Here is an 18,896-nt window from a genome sequence, read left to right as displayed (position 1 = left end):
CGAGATCACCCCCTGCACTCCAGTCTGGGCGACATAGTGAGACCCTGCCTCACAAAAAAGGATATGTGTTCCACATTTCATAAGCAAAAATGAGATTTTTAATTGTGTAAAAAATATTGTTGATTGACATATGACTTAAATGAAAATGATTATTTTTTACTCTTTGGAAAAACCTATATGTTCCTGAGGACTTCCGAATGAATAGATTATAAATCCCTTATTAATGTCAAGTATGCATTTATTTTTAAGAAAGGGTTCCATATTCTGTCTCTCCCACGTTCAAAACCTGAAAGGGTATGGTGAGGTTGTAGAGTAGAAGACCCGGTAATTTTTATCAGGGCCCTAAATCAGAGGAGAATTTGAGACTGTCTTTTCTGTATACAGACTGTGGAGAATACAGATCTCTTAGAGAAACCCGTATCTAGCAAGGGCTGGAACCATAGAAGTCCAAAAGCCAGGCTCATAGAGGGTCTTGAAGTCTGGTGGAGACACAGTCAAGAATTCTTGAGCCACACAGAGAGCACGTCAATGCTGGGTAGGGTGGTAAATTCTCAGTGTCCTACATCTAGACAAGGCAACTGCATAGAGGACATATACTATGGTTTGAATGTGTCTCCCAAAGGTCATGTGTTAAATATTTAATTCCTAATGGAACAGTGTTGAGAGATGGAGCCAAGTAAGATGTGATTGGGTCATGTGGGCTCTGCCCTCATGAATGGATGAATGTTGCTATAGTAGGAATGGGTTAGTTACCTTGAGAGTGAGTTTCTTATAAAACTGAGTTCTTCCCCCTTCTTGCTCTCTGGCACTCTCTTGCACTTTTGCTTTCTGCCATGGAATGATACAGCGAGAGGGTTCTCACAAGGTGCCAGCACTTGGGGTGGACTCCCCAGCCTCCAGAACTGTAAGAAATAAAACTTCGCTCTTTGTAAATTACACAGTCTCAAGTATTCTATTAGAGCAACATAAAATGAAAGAACTCAACATAAATACCTAATGGAAGCTGTGTCAGAGCAGCCAACATCAGAAGTGAATTCTAGCACAAACACTTAGCGTTGCAGGGTGCAAATTCTTTCACAGTGAGCACCAGAAGAGGACAGAGGGCTGTTAGGAACCTTCCAAATTAGAACCTAGGCGATGTAAAAATTCTCCTTATACTTGAACTTCAATTTCTGTGAAGGACAGAAACAGAAAGTCAGAGAGAGTAAAAGCCATGCAGTTTACTACTTGCCCAAGGAGACTAAATCGAGAACCATATATAAATAAGTAACCTAAAATTAGCAAGGTAATTGGGGGCCGATAGGTATGCTAATTTATAGAGAATAACTGAAATAATTGAAAATTTCAATAGAAAAATTTTAGAGCAGTTTTAGGTTTACAGAGAGAAATTACACAGAAAGTACAGTTCCCATACGCCTTCCCACCTCCCAACACAGTTTCTGCTCTTATTAGCATCTGGCGTTAGTGTGGTATATTTGCTACCATTAATAAACCAATATGGACTTTTAACTAAAGTCCTGTCTCTACAAATAAATGAAGTCCAGAGTTTACATTTACAACATCCTGTTTGGGGCTTATAGGTTTTGATAAAAGTGTAATGTCACATATCCACTGTTAGAGTACCATACACAATAGTTTCACTGCCCTAAAAGTGTGCTGTACTCCATTTATTTAATTCCTCACCCATTTCCCTGATCCCCCAAAGGCCTTTGATACTTTTATTGTCTCTATAGTTTTGGCTTTTCCAGAATGTCATATAGTTGGAATCATACAGTATGTAGCTTTTTCAGACTGGCCTCTTTCACTTAGCAATATGCAGTTAAGTTTAGAGCATTACAAAACTCTTAAATATAAAGATTCTATAATATGAGCTTTTTAGAGTATTTGAATGATGTCATTATCAGAGGAAAGTAGAGGCTGAGAATAGGGTAGATCATTAAATTTACATGTGTAATATGTTTATTACATATATTAAGTATATAAATGTGAGATATTTATATATTATAAATGTATATAGTTCTAATATATACCTTTGGAAAAAGTGGCTATTTTTAGGTCACAGGGAAGAACTGTTACTGAACATATTAATTACAGAGATAAACACACTGAAGCCAGAAGATTACATGACTCGTCCAAATTCACACCGTAAGTAAATGCAGAGATGGAAATGGCAGGAGACTGAGATTCTTGTCACTTACCCAGTGATCTTTCCAAGAATTCTCGTGTTTGAACCATACTTATCACCATCTGTGCTATTTCAGTAGGTTCTGGTTGGAGAAAACGTCACAGAGGCCACAACTCTCATCCATATCCTCAATTCATTAGGCCTTGCTAGTTTCACACACACTTAAAAGATTAAAAATATGTCTGTTTAAGTCAAAGTCATCAGAAATGACAATCTGGGTTGTGTGTGATTCAGCTCTGGATGCTGATGGATGGAGTCTTTTGGGCAGTATTAGTGGTGGGAGAGAAAACCTGACATACCAGAGGCCTCTGTACCCTGCGTTCATGACTGGCAGGAGGCAGCCATGTGATCCACATTCCAATTTAAAGTATGTTTCTTTCCCTACTGCCAACTGTTCTAATTGTGAATGCTTCCTACGCTCTACCCATCCCCCTTTATTTTACTACAATATCCTCCTTTATCTGCAATTTTGTTTTCTATCGTTTCAGTTACCCTACAATACACTACTACAATAAGATATTTTGAGAGAGATCACATTCAAATAACTTTCACTAGGTTGTACTGTTATAATTGTTCTATTTTATTATGAGTTTTTTTTTTTTTTTTTTTGAGACGGAGTCTCGCTCTGTCGCCCAGGCTGGAGTGCAGTGGCGCGATCTCGGCTCACTGCAAGCTCCGCCTTCCGGGTTCATGCCGTTCTCCTGCCTCAGCCTCTCCGAGTACGTGGGACTACAGGCGCCCGCCACCACGCCCGGCTAATTTTTATTTTCTTGTATTTTTAGTAGAGACGGGGTTTCACCGTGGTCTCGATCTCCTGACCTCGTGATCCGCCCGCCTCGGCCTCCCAAAGTGCTGGGATTACAAGCGTGAGCCACCGCGCTCCGCCTAGTTATTGTTTTTAATCTCTTACTGTGCCTAATTTACAAGCTCACTTTATGATAGGTAAGGATGTACAGGAAAGATGATAGGATACATAGAATTTGTTATTATCTGTGGTTTCAGGCATCCTCTGGGGGTCTTGGGATGCATCCTCCATGGATATGGGGAAACTACTATATATAAAAAGTCGGTAAAATGACAAATAGAGAAGAAAAGCAGACATCATTTTACATATGCTGAAGAAGGCTAGTCACGGGTTCAATCCATCCTTCATTGCTCAGGTCCTTCACTCACAGGATTTGAGTCTATAGGTGATGCCAATGTTTTTATTATTTTACGTCTTTCTTCACTGTGTAGACAAATGTTGGCACTTTCTATGCCTCCTTTTTTGTCTCTCCACTTCTAAAGCCAATCACCAATTCCAGGTTTCTGCAAGTCTGGCCATCCTTTTTCTCCAGGGCGCATGGTCTGTTTCCTCTTGGCCACGTACTGCCTCTTCCATCTGGAATACCTCACTCCCCTCCATTTCGTTTATTCAACTTTGTCCTATTTATTATATTCCTAAGCTGAATGAAGGTCTGTTGTTTTTGCTGAAATTATAGAGATGAGACAAATTAGTAAAAATGTTTTATTCAAAATTTATGTGGTGGAAGAGATGCAATAAGAAATGTACCAAAAGGCAATAAAAAGAGACAAAGAGAAAAAGTAAAATAAGTTGTATAATTTATTAGAAGGCGGTAAGTGCTTTGGAGGGAAACAAATCACGGAGGAGACAGAAGCTCCTGCTGGGTTGGTAAACTTGGTACAACTTTAAGTAGGATATTGAAGGAAGACTTCACTGTGAAGTTAACATTTGAGAGAAGATGTAAATGATATGAGGAGTGAGTTGTAGAAATACCTGCAAGAGTCTGTTACAGATGAAGGAGGATAGGGCACAAACCTCCTATAGCTGAAAAGTGCTGAGAAGGAAACTTCAAGGAGACCAGCGTAACTTCAGTGGAGAAAGCAAAGTGGAAAAGCAGCAGGAGAAATAGTCAGAAAGGTACTGAGCACTGAATCATAATGCACTTTGCAGGCCATTTTAACGATCCTAGTTTTCAGTTGAAGTATGATTAAGAGCTATTGGAAGGTTGTGAGCAGAGGAGTAATGTGATTTGATGTGTATCTTTAAAGGAACATTCTGGCCACTGGACTGAGTGCAAGCATTAATGGGAGGCAAAAAAAAGCAAACACAGTAGGGTCATTTCGAGGCAATCGCTATAATCCAGTCAAAGATTATGCTAGCTCCAGCCAGGTTAAGTATCAGGGACAGGGAAAAGTTTAGATTCAAATTAATAATCAAAATTATAATTAAAATCAAATTAATAGTGCATGTATACATGCACAGTTGAAATATAAAAAGTAAAATAGAATTGAGTCTGATCCAATTAGTGTATTTATTTGAAATAACTTACCTTCACTCATGATGACCATATTAAATGTCTCCAGTACAAGAATACAGGGAAAAAGCTAGGCCAATAACTACATCAGATGAGAACAATTCAATTAAATTGGCAATTCGGGTTAACTGTGTAAAGTGAAGATGGTCACAATTCAATTTAATTGGCAATTCGGATTAACTGTGTAAAGTGAAGATGGTCATTATGTGCTTTCATAGAATCGTCGGGTTGTTTGAACAAGTTAACACATCTCTTTGTCAGTCTGTTTGTTGCTGCTTAGAGGCATTAAGGTTTCTGGGATAAGTTATGGAGTCTAAGTGAGAGTGAAGTTTATTGCATAAGCTATTGTAAGGTGGAAAAAAAGTTTCTAAAAGTTAAGGTGAGAGGAAAATGGTGCCATTGTGGATTAATGGGGTGGCAGCTTGCAGTCCTTCTTTCTCACACCCATCTGCATTTTGGTCACCGCAGTTCCTTTAATGTTTATTAAGTTGTGTATGTGTATTTTTCATCTTGACAACAAATAACACACACTAGAAAGATAAGTCACGGATGTAATATTTAACAAAAAAATGAAGGCATAATTTTAAGAAAAGGAAGGCAAAGATTAGTGCAACCCAATCATGTCTGGCAAAAATAAATGCTTGATATAAAATGACCTTTAAGGGGGCCGGGCGCGGTGGCTCACGCCTGTAATCCCAGCACTTTGGGAGGCCGAGGTGGGCGGATCACGAGGTCAGGAGATCAAGACCATCCTAACTAACACGGTGAAACCCCGTCTCTACTAAAAATACAAAAAATTAGCCAGGCGTGGTGGCGGGCGCCTGTTGTCCCAGCTACTCGGGAGGCTGAGGCAGGAGAATGGCGGGAACCCAGGAGGCAGAGCTTGCAGTGAGCCGAGATCACGCCACTGCACTCCAGCCTGGGCGACAGAGCGAGACTCCGTCTCAAAAAAAAAAAAAAATGACCTTTAAGGGCATATATTAGGGTTCTCAGAGAAATGAGTGATGCAGATGATATAGATTAGATATAGATATAGATACACACAATCATGTGAGCCAGTCCCTTAAAAGTCTAAAAGACTGCAGGGTAGGCCGGCGGGCTGAAGACCCAGGAAAGAGTTGCTGTTTGCGTCTGAAGCAGTCTGCTGGCACAATCCCTTCCTGCTTGGGAGAAGTCAGCCCTCATTCCGTCAAAACTTTCAGCTGATTGGATGAGGCACACCCACAGAATGGAAGGTCATCTGCTTTACACAGAGTCTACCAATTTAAATATTAATTTCATCCAAAAAACACATTCACAGAAAAATCTAGAATAATGTTTGACCAAGTATCTGGACACTGGGCCCACACAAGTTAATACGTTAAAATTAACTATCACAGGCCGGGCGTGGTGGCTCACGCCTGTAATCCCAGCACTTTGGGAGGCCGAGGCAGGTGGATCACGAGGTCAGGAGATTGAGACCATCCTGGCTAGCACGGTGAAACCCCATCTGTACTAAAAATACAAAAAATTAGCCGGGCGCAGTGGCGGGCGCCTGTAGTCCCAGCTACTCGGGAGGCTGAGGCAGGAGAATGGCGTGAACCCGAGAGGCAGAGCTTGCAGTGAGCGGAGATCGCGCCACTGCATTCCAGCCTGGGTGACAGAGCGAGATTCTGTCTCAAAAAAAAAAAAAAAAAAAAAAAAAAATTAGCTATCACAGGCATAAGGCTTGTGAAATCTTCATATGCAGATAGAAAAGAAAATACTATCCTTTATATAAGGCATGTTCTTTGTGACAAAGTGAAAGAGGCACCATTATTCATGGGTGGGAAAGTCGTGCATTTCATCTAGTCATCTGCTCTAACTACATTAACACTATTTCTTTTTATTAAATGTCTTGGGAAAAAAAGATCTTTTGTATTTATACTCAAGCTTCAAATACGTCATTATCCAGAAAATACTAAATGTGTGTAAGGCTTATATAAAATTTAAGGAATAATTGTGAAACTAAGTAATCTAGAGGGATATATAAAGGTATTTTCGAAGCCTAAAAAACAAGAATCAGAAAATAGAATACATGAAGAATTAAAAGAAAAATGAGAAAAGGAGCTGAGAAAAATTTTTAAAATACGACATTTATAGCAATGAATTATCTAATGATGCATGACAGAAATGATCAACTAATTGTGAAGATGTCACAGACAGTAAAATATTAATGAAAAAGAAGCAATTACTTGTATACCACTAAATAACAAAGGAAGCTTGCCAGACAGGAATGCCAAATGTATAGAAAATTAAATAAAAATTAAAAGGTGGTCTTGTAGAAATGAATATAATCTAGAAATTAAAAGACAAGGTAAAAAAGTAAAATGCTAAATATTATAGAAGAAGGTGAAACATTTGAGAAAGATAATAAATAAGCATTTACCTAATTAAAAGACAAAGGAATAGTCTATCATATTTTGGTCATGTTTTTATAAGTTATTTTTAATGAAATATTTCTCCTGAAAAGGACCAGAGTTATGTTTTGACCGTTTGCATAGTGTGTATGACATCAGGAATGAAGCAGAGTATTGGAAAAAAAAAAAAACATGTTTACTTGAGTTGAAAAAATGAACCACAAATGTTTCAGGGAAGTGGCATGGAAAGTGAATGAATGGTCTACATAAAGCCAGAGCCATTTCAACGAAGAAACAAAACTGTTTTGCTGCCAACTGGGTTAGATATAGAAATCACAAGTAGAGAAGTTTAACATGGCAATATTAAAGCCTACTTTGAACATTGTGGAGTGATTGGCACATAGTAAGTTATTGAAAAATTTTTATCGATAGCCATTCACAAAGGAGTCAAAGCAAAATGTATCATTTATATATCTTCAGTGGCCTTCACTATAAAGCATTGAAATAAAAACAGTAACAATAAATTATCTTATTTGATGAGATATTTATATGAAATATTTATAAAAGGATAATAGTAGAAAAATAGAATTGATATTCTTATAAAACTCAAACACTGAAGAAGATAATCTAGTGAATAAAATAAATAATAACCAGGGCTACTATATTTTAAAAAAGAAAATAACAAATGTTGTCAAGGACATGGAGAAATTGAAACCCCTGTACACTGTTGGAAGAGATTTAAAGTGGTGCAGATGCTATGCAAAACAGTATGTCAATTCCTCAAACCTTAAAACCAGAATTACTGTATAATCCAGCAATTCCAATTCTGGACACATACCGAGTAAAACTGAAAATAGGGTCTAAAAGACAGAGTTTTACACCCATGTTCAAAGCAGCATCGTTCACAATAGCCAAAAAGTAGAAGCAACCTAGGTGTCCATCAATGAATGATTGTATAAGCAAAATGAAATCTTGGCATACAATGAAATGTTATTCATCCTCAAAATGGAAGGAATTCTGATGCGTGCTACAGCATGGATGAACCTTGACTACGTTGTGAAATGTAGCCATTTACAAAAGGCAAATACTGTATAATGTTATTTATATGTAGTAGCTTCTGTGGGCAAACTCCTAGAAACAGAAAGTGGAATGATACTAGAGGGTTACTAGGGGGTGGGGCAGGGGAAATTGGGAGTTGTTTAATGGGTACACAGTTTCATTTTTGCAAGATGAAAAAGTTGTGGAAATTGGATTTACAACAATATGAATATACTAAATACTGAACTGTATACTTAAAAATGGTTAAGAGGGTAAAAATGGTATGTTCATTTGTGATAAAATTAAATCAATTTAACAATAAAATAGAAACAAATGAATCAATACATCTGTCTACATATTAATTCATTGTGGGGCTCCTGAAATATAAATTATTTGTTATTCTTATGAGACCCAAAACCAGGTAAAATGGATTATATATCCATATAATTATAAGTGTTGCATATACATATCATTGTAAGTTTTGTATATACATTTAATTGTAAGTTTTGCACTAACGTCACAGCAGTCAATGTGTGAGTCAGGCTTAGAGTCTTTGTGCGATTCTAGATCTTCTATGCTCCATGTCAGTGCTTTTGTTGTGGACTTTTTTTCTTTTGTGGTTTCGTCACTGTTGTTGTTGGTTCTGTGTTTGGATTTTTTTTTGAAAAAGTGAAAATAACTCTCTTTATTAAGGTAATGATTACTCATGGTTAATATATTTGATAATTTCAAAGAACTGGAAAACTTCTCTTTTTAAAACTCAGAAAAAAATCCATTTCCATGTACAAATATTTCCTATTCACTCCGTGACAGCAACTCAGTGTAACTTTAATCAGAGGATGATGGTTTTTCCTAGCACACATCTTCTGAAACCTATTTAAACTAAGCATAAATGTTTTGATTTGCAACACTTTGTAATTTGGATCATATCTCTGATGTAGCAGAAATTTTTAATGCCTTCCCCAAACCAATTGCCCATTTACTTGAAAATTTGCCTTTTTTTCTGTTGAAGCCTCTGTACTCTTCCTGTGGCGATTTAAATCATAACTCCATGCTGGATCACAGAGTGGGGGCGCTCAGTCTTGTAAATGCCATCATAATCAATCCCTGTGCTCAGAAATGGAAACATGAACTCATCCGGACCAGGAGGTGCATGAAGATTATGGGAAAGAAGATTCTGTTGATGTTTTGGTTTTTCTTCCTTGCATCTTTGAAACGATTTATTGTTCACTTTTGCACACACTTGTCGTGAGGACAGGGCAAGTCCAGCCTGGGGCCTACTCCCTGCTGCAGCATTTTTAAGCCCCCAGAGTGGACCGAGGGGAGGACATGGGCATGTCTTTCCATCTGTTGATGTTTGGAGAGAGCTTCAGGAACTGATGTTTTTTCCTTTTCATTGTATGTAGACTAGAAAGCAAATACCTAATGCCTTTTGGGGAGCACTTTGATAACTTTGCAGGGGAAACTATCTGAAAACAAGAAACCAAGTGTGACTTAATAGAAACAAACCAGGTATTCTGATTTTATTAACACACTGAAATAAACTAGTCCTGAAACCTATACTTTGACTTTTGTTAGTAAGTCATATCCCTCTATTGGTTAGCAAACTTAAGCTGGATTTTCTTTTACTTGCAACTTAAATTAGCACAATTACTATATTGATAAATCCTGACCTATGTGATGTGTGTAGAACATATTCAAAATTAAGGAAGCCCATTCTTATGACAGGGACAAGGTCAAAGTGACCCAACCTATAACCAAAAGAAATTGATCTTCCTTAACTCCAGTGTGCAGAGTACATCAGAAATGTGTTATCACAATAGTCTTCAATATCTAATGCAAAATACCTTAGTACAAATACATTTTTATTCAGATGTTATTCAAGCTTTATTTATATTTCTATTAAGATTACGTTTCAAACGAAAAAGTTATATAATTGTTGACACTGAATAAAATATTTTAAATTCTTAACAGTTCTGAATATCTATTATTTTTATATGTCAACTCTAAACAATAATAGCACTAGCATAAAAGTGTCAAAATTTGAAGATGAGTTTTTTATTAAAATATTAAGTAAAAGTCCTATATTTTATGAGAACTGATATTTTCTCTTTCACATATAATGTGGTTACATAATTTATTATTCTTCTAATAGCTCAAAAAGCAAACCGATAATCACATCTTCATGGACCTAAGTCATTTTCATTTGTGTGATTCAAAGACGTAGGAATATAGTTATCAGATACAATTTCCAGATATAAATAAAGATATACATAAAGATAAAAAGACACACAAGACATGATACTATAAGGAAAAACAAGAGAAATAATTCACAACAGAAATATTCTCAAAAAGTGTTCACAGTTTAGATCTTGAGGCTTAGATGATTAAGCAAATATTATTTTGTTCTAAGAAATAAAAGCCACATGGACACAGGGAGGGGAACATCACACACTGGGGTTTGTCAGGGGGGTAGGGGGGGAGGGGAGGGAGAGCATTAGGACAAATACCTAATGCATGCAGGGCTTAAAACCCAGATGATGGGTTGACAGGTGCATCAAACCACTATGGCACATGTACATCTATGTAACAAACCTGCACGTTCAGCACAGGTATCCCAGAACTTAAAGTAAAATTTAAAGAAAGAAAAAAGAAATAAAAGCCAAGATAGTAAAATTTGATCAGGAAACTGGTTACTTAAAAAATAGAAGAAAATAACATAAAAACTTGAAAATGAATAGAGTATAATTTTTACAACTGAAAACCTTAAAACTGAAATTGTTCCTTTTTCAATTATTGAATGGGAGTGATTTCAGATCTTATTTAAATGAAGAAAAAATTAATAGACCTGAAGAAAGTTCGTAACCAAAGGACTATAAATCATGCTGCTATAAAGACACATGCACACGTATGTTTATTGCGGCACTATTCACAATAGCAAAGAGTTGGAACCAACCCAAATGTCCAACAACGATAGACTGGATTAAGAAAATGTGGCACATATACACCATGGAATACTATGCAGCCATGAAAAATGATGAGTTCATGTCCTTTGTAGGGACATGGATGAAACTGGAAACCATCATTCTCAGTAAACTATCGCGAGGACAAAAAACCAAGCACCACATGTTCTCACTCATAGGTGGGAATTGAACAATGAGAACTCATGGACATAGGAAGGGAACATCACACTCCGGGGACTGTTGTGGGGTTGGGGGACGGGGGAGGGACAGCATTAGGAGATATAACTAATGCTAAATGACGAGTTAATGGGTGCAGGAAATCAACATGGCACATGGATACATATGTAACAAACCTGCACATTGTGCACATGTACCCTAAAACCTAAAGTATAATAACAATAAAAAAAAAAAACATTTAATAAGGTCACTTTCAAAAAAAAAATAAAAAAAATAAACTGGAATAGTACTCCCAAACAGCTAAGTATCAAAATTCAAAATCCATTAATTGAAAAGCATTAGGAGTTAGCAAGGCATCAATAGATATTCTTGTGAGTGAAATATTTTTTCTTCAGATGCTGAAGAAAAAATCAAAGGTAACTGCTACGCTTCTGATTCCAACAACATCAACCTACTTCAACAGTAGTTTCTAAAACTTCCCTCAGTAGATGACCGCTATACATATTTGCATCAAACAATTGGGAAAGTTAAGTAAATAAGAAAATGTAAATTGGAAAGTAGTTTGCTTTTGATGCTTCTTTTTTAACCTTTTTGGGAGGATTCTGGCATCACAGAATGTCTTTTTTCCAAAACTCTTTGCTACCAAAGATATTGTCATCAAAATATATTTGCAATTTTCTGTGTTCAATAAGAGTTGTCTTTTGTATAATAAATCATTTCATATAAAACAAAAAGAAAATATACAGAAAGCAGCCTAAAAATGAAAACACAGAAGAGAAGGTAGAAACTTTGGGAATACATTGAGATAGCCTAACATGAATTTAATTGGTGTCAGTGGGGGAGGTGAAAAAGTGACATGAAAGTAGCATTTGAAGAAAAATAGTTCAGAAATGTTTGATTTTCCAGAATCAATAAAATATCAAACAAAGATTTGATAAGGTCAACACATATCAAGCAGGATAAATAAAATAAAATATCCACTTTGAAAAATCATAATCTTACTAGAGAAAACCAAGATGCTATGCAGCAGCTGCCTGGCCTAGGAAACCTAAGCCACGCCTTTCCTTTGCAAGTTGGGGAGGGAGAGTCCTGATGTCCTCCCTGGGCCTCTGGGGAGGGTGCAGCCCTGATGACCACTGAGTCATCTTCATGGTCATTCTCTTTTGTTGAATGATACAGCATTCAAGAAAATGTTTGCAGCCTAACAGCTTTACTGTCCTGTCCTGTAGTATCCAAGAAGTTTGACAGTCTTCCTTTATGCCATCCCACTTTTTAATTCCTCTTTAGTTCAAACTAGCTCTATCTCTGTGGATATAATCTATCTCCATTCTTGGCTTTTCCTGAGATGGCTGATTAAATCCATGAGTCACACCCATGATCTCCATCATACGGCTGTTCTGCCACACCTTTTGTTTTCTGTTCAGAAATTGTTTTCTTTTCTTTTCTTTTCTTTCCTTTTCTTTTCTTTCCTTTCCTTTTCTTTTCTTTTCTTTCTTTTCTTTTCTTTTCCTTCTTTTTTCATTTGCTTTCTTTTCTCTTTTCCATTCTTCTCTTTTTGAGATGGAGTTTCACTCTTGTTGCCCAGGCTGGGGTGCAATGGCTCAATCTCGGTGCACCACAACCTCCGCCTCCCAGGTTCAAGCGATTCTCCTGCCTCAGCCTCCCGAGTAGCTGGGATTACAGGCATGTGCCACCAACCCCGGGTAATTTTGTATTTTTAGTAGAGAGATGGGGTTTCTCCGTGTTGGTCAGGCTGGTCTTGAACTCCCAACCTCAGATGATCTGCCTGCCTCAGCTTCCCAAAGTTCTGGGATTATATGTGTGAGCCACTGCACCTGGCTGAACATGTGTCTTATGTTTTGCAATATAGATAGGCTGAGGATTTTCCAGATATTCAAGCTGTGGTTCTTTTTTTTGAGACAGAGTCTTGCTCCATCACCCAGGCTGGAGTGTAGTGGTGCCATCTCGGCTCACTGCAGCCTCCTCCTCCCAGGTGCAAGTGATTCGCATGCCGCAGCCTCCCCAGTAGCTGGTATATCCAGAATCTACAAATAACTCAATCAAATTTACAGGAAAAAAACAAACAACCCCATCAAAAGGTGGGCAAAGGATATGAACAGACACTTCTCAAAAGAAGACATTTATGTAGCCAACAGACACATGAAAAAATGCTCATCATCACTGGCCATCAGAGAAATGCAAATCAAAACCACAATGAGATACCATCTCACACCAGTTAGAACGGCCATCATTAAGAAGTCGGGAAACAGCAGGTGCTGGAGAGGATGTGGAGAAATAGGAACACTTTTACACTGTTGGTGGGACTGTAAACTAGTTCAACCATTGTTGGAAGATAGTGTGGCGATTCCTCAAGGATCTAGAACTAGAAATACCATTTGATCCAGCCATCCCATTACTGGGTTTACACCCAAAGGATTATCAATCATGCTGCTATTAAGACACACGCACACGTATGTTTATTGCGGCACTATTCACAATAGCAAAGACTGGGAACTAACCCAAATGTCCATCAATGATAGACTGGATTAAGAAAATGTGGCACCTATATACCATGGAATACTCTGCAGCCATAAAAAAGGATGAGTTCATGTCCTTTGTAGGGACATGGATGAAGCTGGAAAGCATCATTCTCAGCAAACTATCACAAGGACAAAAAACCAAACACTGCATGTTCTCACTCGTAGGTGGGAATCGAACAATGGGAACTCATGGACACAGGAAGGAGAACATCACACACCGGGGCCAGTCATGGGGTGGGGGGAGGGGGAAGGGATAGCATTAGGAGATATACCTAATGTAAACGACGAGTTAACGGGTGCAGCACACCAACATGGCACATATATACATATGTAACAAACCTGCATGTTGTGCACATGTACCCTAGAACTTAAAGTATAATAATAATAATAAAAAAGAAGAGCTCTATTAAACCCTGTCCAGCCTATGTATTGCAATAACAGTATTTGTTTAAACAATGTAGTATCTGGAACAAAGACTCTACTAGATGTGATACATGGGTAGCAGAAATAAACCAGGTCTGTTCCATGTAAACCAGGACTTTTCCTTTCTTTCTTTCTTTCTTTCTTTCTTTCTTTCTTTTTTTTTTGAGACGGTGTCTCTCTCTGTCACCCAGGCTGGAGTGCAGTGATGCAATCTCGGCTCACTGCAACCTCCGCTTCCCGGGTTCAAGCAGTTCTCCCACCTCAGCCTCCTAAATAGCTGGGATGACAGGCACACGCCACCACACCCAGCTAATTTTTGTATTTTTAGTAGAGACGGGGTTTCACCATGTTGGCCAGGGTGGTCTCAATTTCCTGACCTCCTGATCTGCCTGCCTCGGCCTCCCAAAGTGCCGGGATTATAGGTGTGAGTCACCGCACCCAGCCAGACCAGGGCTTTTCATTGTAAATCAGGACATACAATTGGATATACAATTCTCTAATTACTACATTGAGTGTGTGGTGTGTATGCAGCTACAAGAGGAAGCTGGTTGGAAAAGGCCACTAGAAGAGGTGACATTTCAACACACGGATAGATATTTACAGTCAGAGGGCAGAGAAAGCACAGCAGATCTAATCTAGGAATTAAAGTCTGCCCGAGCAAAAGAAAGGTCATTTAAGAGAGAAGCATTAAGGGGGTGAGTGATAGGCAGTGAGGCAAGCAGAGACGAGATTATACGCAAATCAGGCTGACCCCCTGTTTTAGTAAGAAACAAAAAATTGGGACATGGCCACATCAATTTAGGCAGGCATGCTGTAACCTGCAACACATAGAATATTTACTCTGCAGCTCTTTAGAGAAAAAGTTGTCCAATCTATGACATAGAGCGTAAGACAAACCTGCAAAACAATGAGCACTTATAATCAGAATAAAATGAAAGCGAAACCGGACATCTTGATAAAATGGTACACTGTACTTCTAAAATGTATTTCCTAAATGATACAACAGGATATTAATACCTTAAGGAAGATAATTTAATGGGTATGTCTAGCAATATAACTATGGTGTTTGTCAAACTAGATGATAAATACAGGTAAAACCTTCCAGTGTATGCATTTGGTGAGAATTCAGATTCTTACCTGTGGAAATTTCAGTTATGATGGTTGTTGAGTGAATGAATGAAAACTATTTAATGTGCTTCCTACCTGATAGTCAAGAAACAGGAAACATTGGGCATGGTGGTGCACACCTGTAATCCCAGCTACTCGGGAAGCTTAAGTCCAGAAGTTTGAGACAAGTCTGGGCAGCGTTGAAATACCTCATCTTTTAAAGAAAAACCAAAAACTTAAAAGACGTTAGTAAGATAAACAATGTATTGAGATTTTTTAAAGCATAATATTTCTTAAATGTTTTTCTTGCTATATTTCTATTTATTTAAAATGCATGAATATGAAATAATAATAGGCAGTAGGTATAATTTTAATGCATATACTTTAAATCTTGCCACTATTAACATAAAAATACTTGTGAAATGGCCAGACACGGTGGCTCGTGCCTGTAATCCCAGCACTCTGGGAGTCCAAGGCAGGGGGTTCACCTGAGGTCAGGAGTTTGAGACCAGCCTGGCCAACATGGTGAAACCCCGTCTCTACTAAAAATACAAAAATTAGCTGGATGTGGTGGCATGCACCTGTAATCCCAGCTACTAAGGAGGCTGAGGTAGGAGACTCCCTTGAACCCAGGTGGCAGAGGTTGAAGTGAGTCGAGATCAGGCCACTGCACTCCAGCCTGGGAGACAGAGCAAGACTCCATCTCAGAAACAAAACAAAACTTGTGAAATAAAATTAAAATATATGTTGAATCAATTTGTTTTTGAATTTTAATTATTTCAGAATAAACATTTTTCATAGAGGATAATTAATGAGTACACTTGAAGCTATTGAAATTTAACACTGTGGCTGGGCACGGTGGCTCCAGCTTGGGTAACAAGAGTGAAACCCTGTCTCAAAAAAAAAAGGAAATTTAACATTGTTGGCTGGGCGAGGTGGCTCACGCCTGTAATCCCAGCACTTTGGGAGGCCGAGGCGGGTGGATCACGAGGTCAGGAGTTCGAGACCAGCCTGGCCAACATAGTGAAACCCTGTCTCTACTAAAAATACAAAAATTAGCTGGGCATGGAGGCGTCTGCCTGTAATCCTGGCTAGTCGGGAGGCTGAGGGAGGAGAATTGTTTGAACCCGGGAGGCAGAGGTTGCAGTCAGCCGAGATCATGCCATTGCACTCCAGTTCTGGGCCACAGAGCAAGACTGTCTCAGGAAAAAAAAAAAAAAAGAAGAGGAAATTTGACATTGTTTTGCTTAACTGTCTCAATCAGATAATGTAACATAGAAATTCTGTATAAATTACTTTATACTTCAAAACAACATTCTTCCTGTAATAATTTTAACCAATTTAGTAACAATAGTTTTCCATTCAATTGAAAATAATGCAAAACAAAAAACAGAAACCTGGCCAAGTTTCGATTGATGGAGATAGGCTTGTCTATCCAAAATGAAATATTTTTCTTTGTGCAGATTATGTTTCAATGCATCAATGCATCAGTATGTAAGATAGTCATTTTGCTTTCTGCCAATTCTATGCTTACTGTCAATTTCTCAGCTTCATTTATAACCAAAACAAATTCATCTTTAAAATACTTTATGGATATAAGCCTGATTATTCTCATCGTGCCAGAGATTCTAAAACTGGTAGTAACAATTTTAAAGATCACCACTGGTGGAAACCAATATCTGCTCTTTTTTTTTCCTAAGAGTCACTTTTTTTTTTTTTTTTTTTGAGACGGAGTCTTGCTCTGTCACCCAGGCTGGAGTGCAGTGGCACAATCTCGGCTCACTGCAAGCTCCGCCTCCTGGGTTCATGCCATTCTCCTGTCTCAGCCTCCCAAGTAGCTGGGACTACAGGCGCCCGCCACCACGCCCGGCTAATTTTTTGTATTTTAGTAGAGACGGGGTTTCACCGTGTTAGCCAGGATGGTCTCCATCTCCTGACCTCGTGATCCACCCTCCACAGCCTCCCAAAGTGCTGGGATTACAGGCGTGAACCACCATGCCAGGCCAAGAGTCACATTTTTATCATGACGTCTGGAATGTCACTGACTGGCTTCATTGCTGGGCTCCAAGGGTCACTCACTGTATGAGCTTGGGCAAGTTCTAATCTCTCTGAACCTCATCTTTAAAATGAGGGAAATATTAATATCTCATGAGCTTCTTGTGAGTTTTAAATAAGCCAATACATTTAACATACTGAGAATGTGGCCAGCATGTAATAAAACTTCCATAACTATGATTATTTTGTTAATAAAGACTTTTGCCATCTCTCCTTCCACTCACAAATTGCCTGATTTTTATTCTTTTCAATGCTATTTTTACATACTTTACAAAAATATATATATTTATTAGTTTTACATGTGATCTTGGTTCTCCACAGATTCTAGTTTTTAAAATTTATCTTAAGAATAAATGCACCTGTATCTGTCAGGTTAGGCTTGGAATGGATACATTTTTCATGTTAAATAATTATAACTAAATGCGTATCTTCCACTCTCTTTAAGAGAATAAGCTGTGGTTCCCAAGGGATGGCATTGTAAAGCAGAATCGGAGTGATAAATTTGTCAATGAAATGTAAACTATTATATTTTATTCAAAAAGTTTTAAAAAAGCACAAGATGATTCATATTACTTTTACTTATTCAAGAATAATTAAAAAAATTTAGAGTGGGGTTGGGCCAGTGGCTTACGTCTGTAATCCCAGCACTTTGGGAAGCTGAGTCAGGTGGATCCCTTGAGGTCAGGAGTTTGAGACCAGTCTGGCCAACATGGGTGAAACCCCATGTTGTGGTAGCGCACACCTGTAGTCACAGGTATTTGGGAGGCTGAGGGACGATAATTACTTGAGCCCAGGAGCTGGAGGTTGCAGTGAGCCGAGATTGTGCCACTGCACTCCAGCCTAGGTGACACAGAGCGAGACTCCATCTCAATAAATAAATAAATAAAAATAAAAATTTAGATTGGGGTACAGAGGGCCGCAGTGGCATACCGAGAGATTCAGCTGCAGGAGGTACATGGATGGCCTTGAGGAAATAACCAGAAAGAAGCAAAAATTTTAAAGATAATTTAAAAAATTCTATGTATACATGTATGTGTATTTTTAAATGAAATCATGTTTATTGTAGCAACTTGGATGGAACTGGAGGCCATTACCTTAAATGAAACAGCTCAGACACAGAAAGACAAACACCCCACATTCTCATAAGTAGGAGCTAAATAATGTGTACACATGGACGTAGAGTGTGAAAACATGGAGACTTGGAAGGGTTGGGGGTGCAAGATGCAAAATTACTAATGGGTACAATGCATGTTATTCCAGTGATGGATATTCAAAAAGCCCGGGCTTCACCCCATGCAGCAAAATATCCATGTAACAAAATTACAATTGTGCCCCATAACTTTATATAAAGTTTAAAAAAAATGTGTATAATATATATTTTCTCAGACAAAACTAAAAGTGGAACTAGGCCGGTCGCTGTGGCTCACGCCTATAATCCCAGCACTTTGGGAGGCCGAGGCAGGCGGCTCACCTGAGGTCAGGAGTTCAAGACCAGCCTGGCTAACGTGGTGAAACCTCGTCTCTACTAAAATACAAAAATTAGCCAGGCATGGTGGCGTGCACCTGTAATCCCAGCTACTCGGGAGGATGAGCCAGGAGAATCCCTTGAACCCGGGAGGCGGAGGTTACAGTGAGCTGAGTTCACGCCAGTGCACTCCAGCCTGGGCAACAGAAAGAGACTTCGTCTCCAAAAAAAGAAAAAAAAAAAGTGG

The 18,896-nt window shown here is 38.4% G+C and overlaps 1 long non-coding RNA gene across 1 annotated transcript; it reads left to right on the top strand.

Annotated features, from left to right (window-relative positions):
• Window positions 1-1,165: 1,165 nt before the first annotated feature.
• Window positions 1,166-9,798, top strand: LOC129462780 (uncharacterized). Its single transcript, XR_008650948.2, has 4 exons — window positions 1,166-1,285; window positions 2,043-2,145; window positions 4,238-4,358; window positions 8,932-9,798. It is a non-coding gene; the product is annotated as an uncharacterized lncRNA (long non-coding RNA).
• Window positions 9,799-18,896: the final 9,098 nt, after the last annotated feature.

Source organism: Symphalangus syndactylus, chromosome 14, assembly GCF_028878055.3.
Source record: "Symphalangus syndactylus isolate Jambi chromosome 14, NHGRI_mSymSyn1-v2.1_pri, whole genome shotgun sequence".
In the NCBI taxonomy this organism is placed as follows: domain Eukaryota; kingdom Metazoa; phylum Chordata; class Mammalia; order Primates; family Hylobatidae; genus Symphalangus; species Symphalangus syndactylus.
This window is presented reverse-complemented; position numbering and strand designations above follow the sequence as displayed.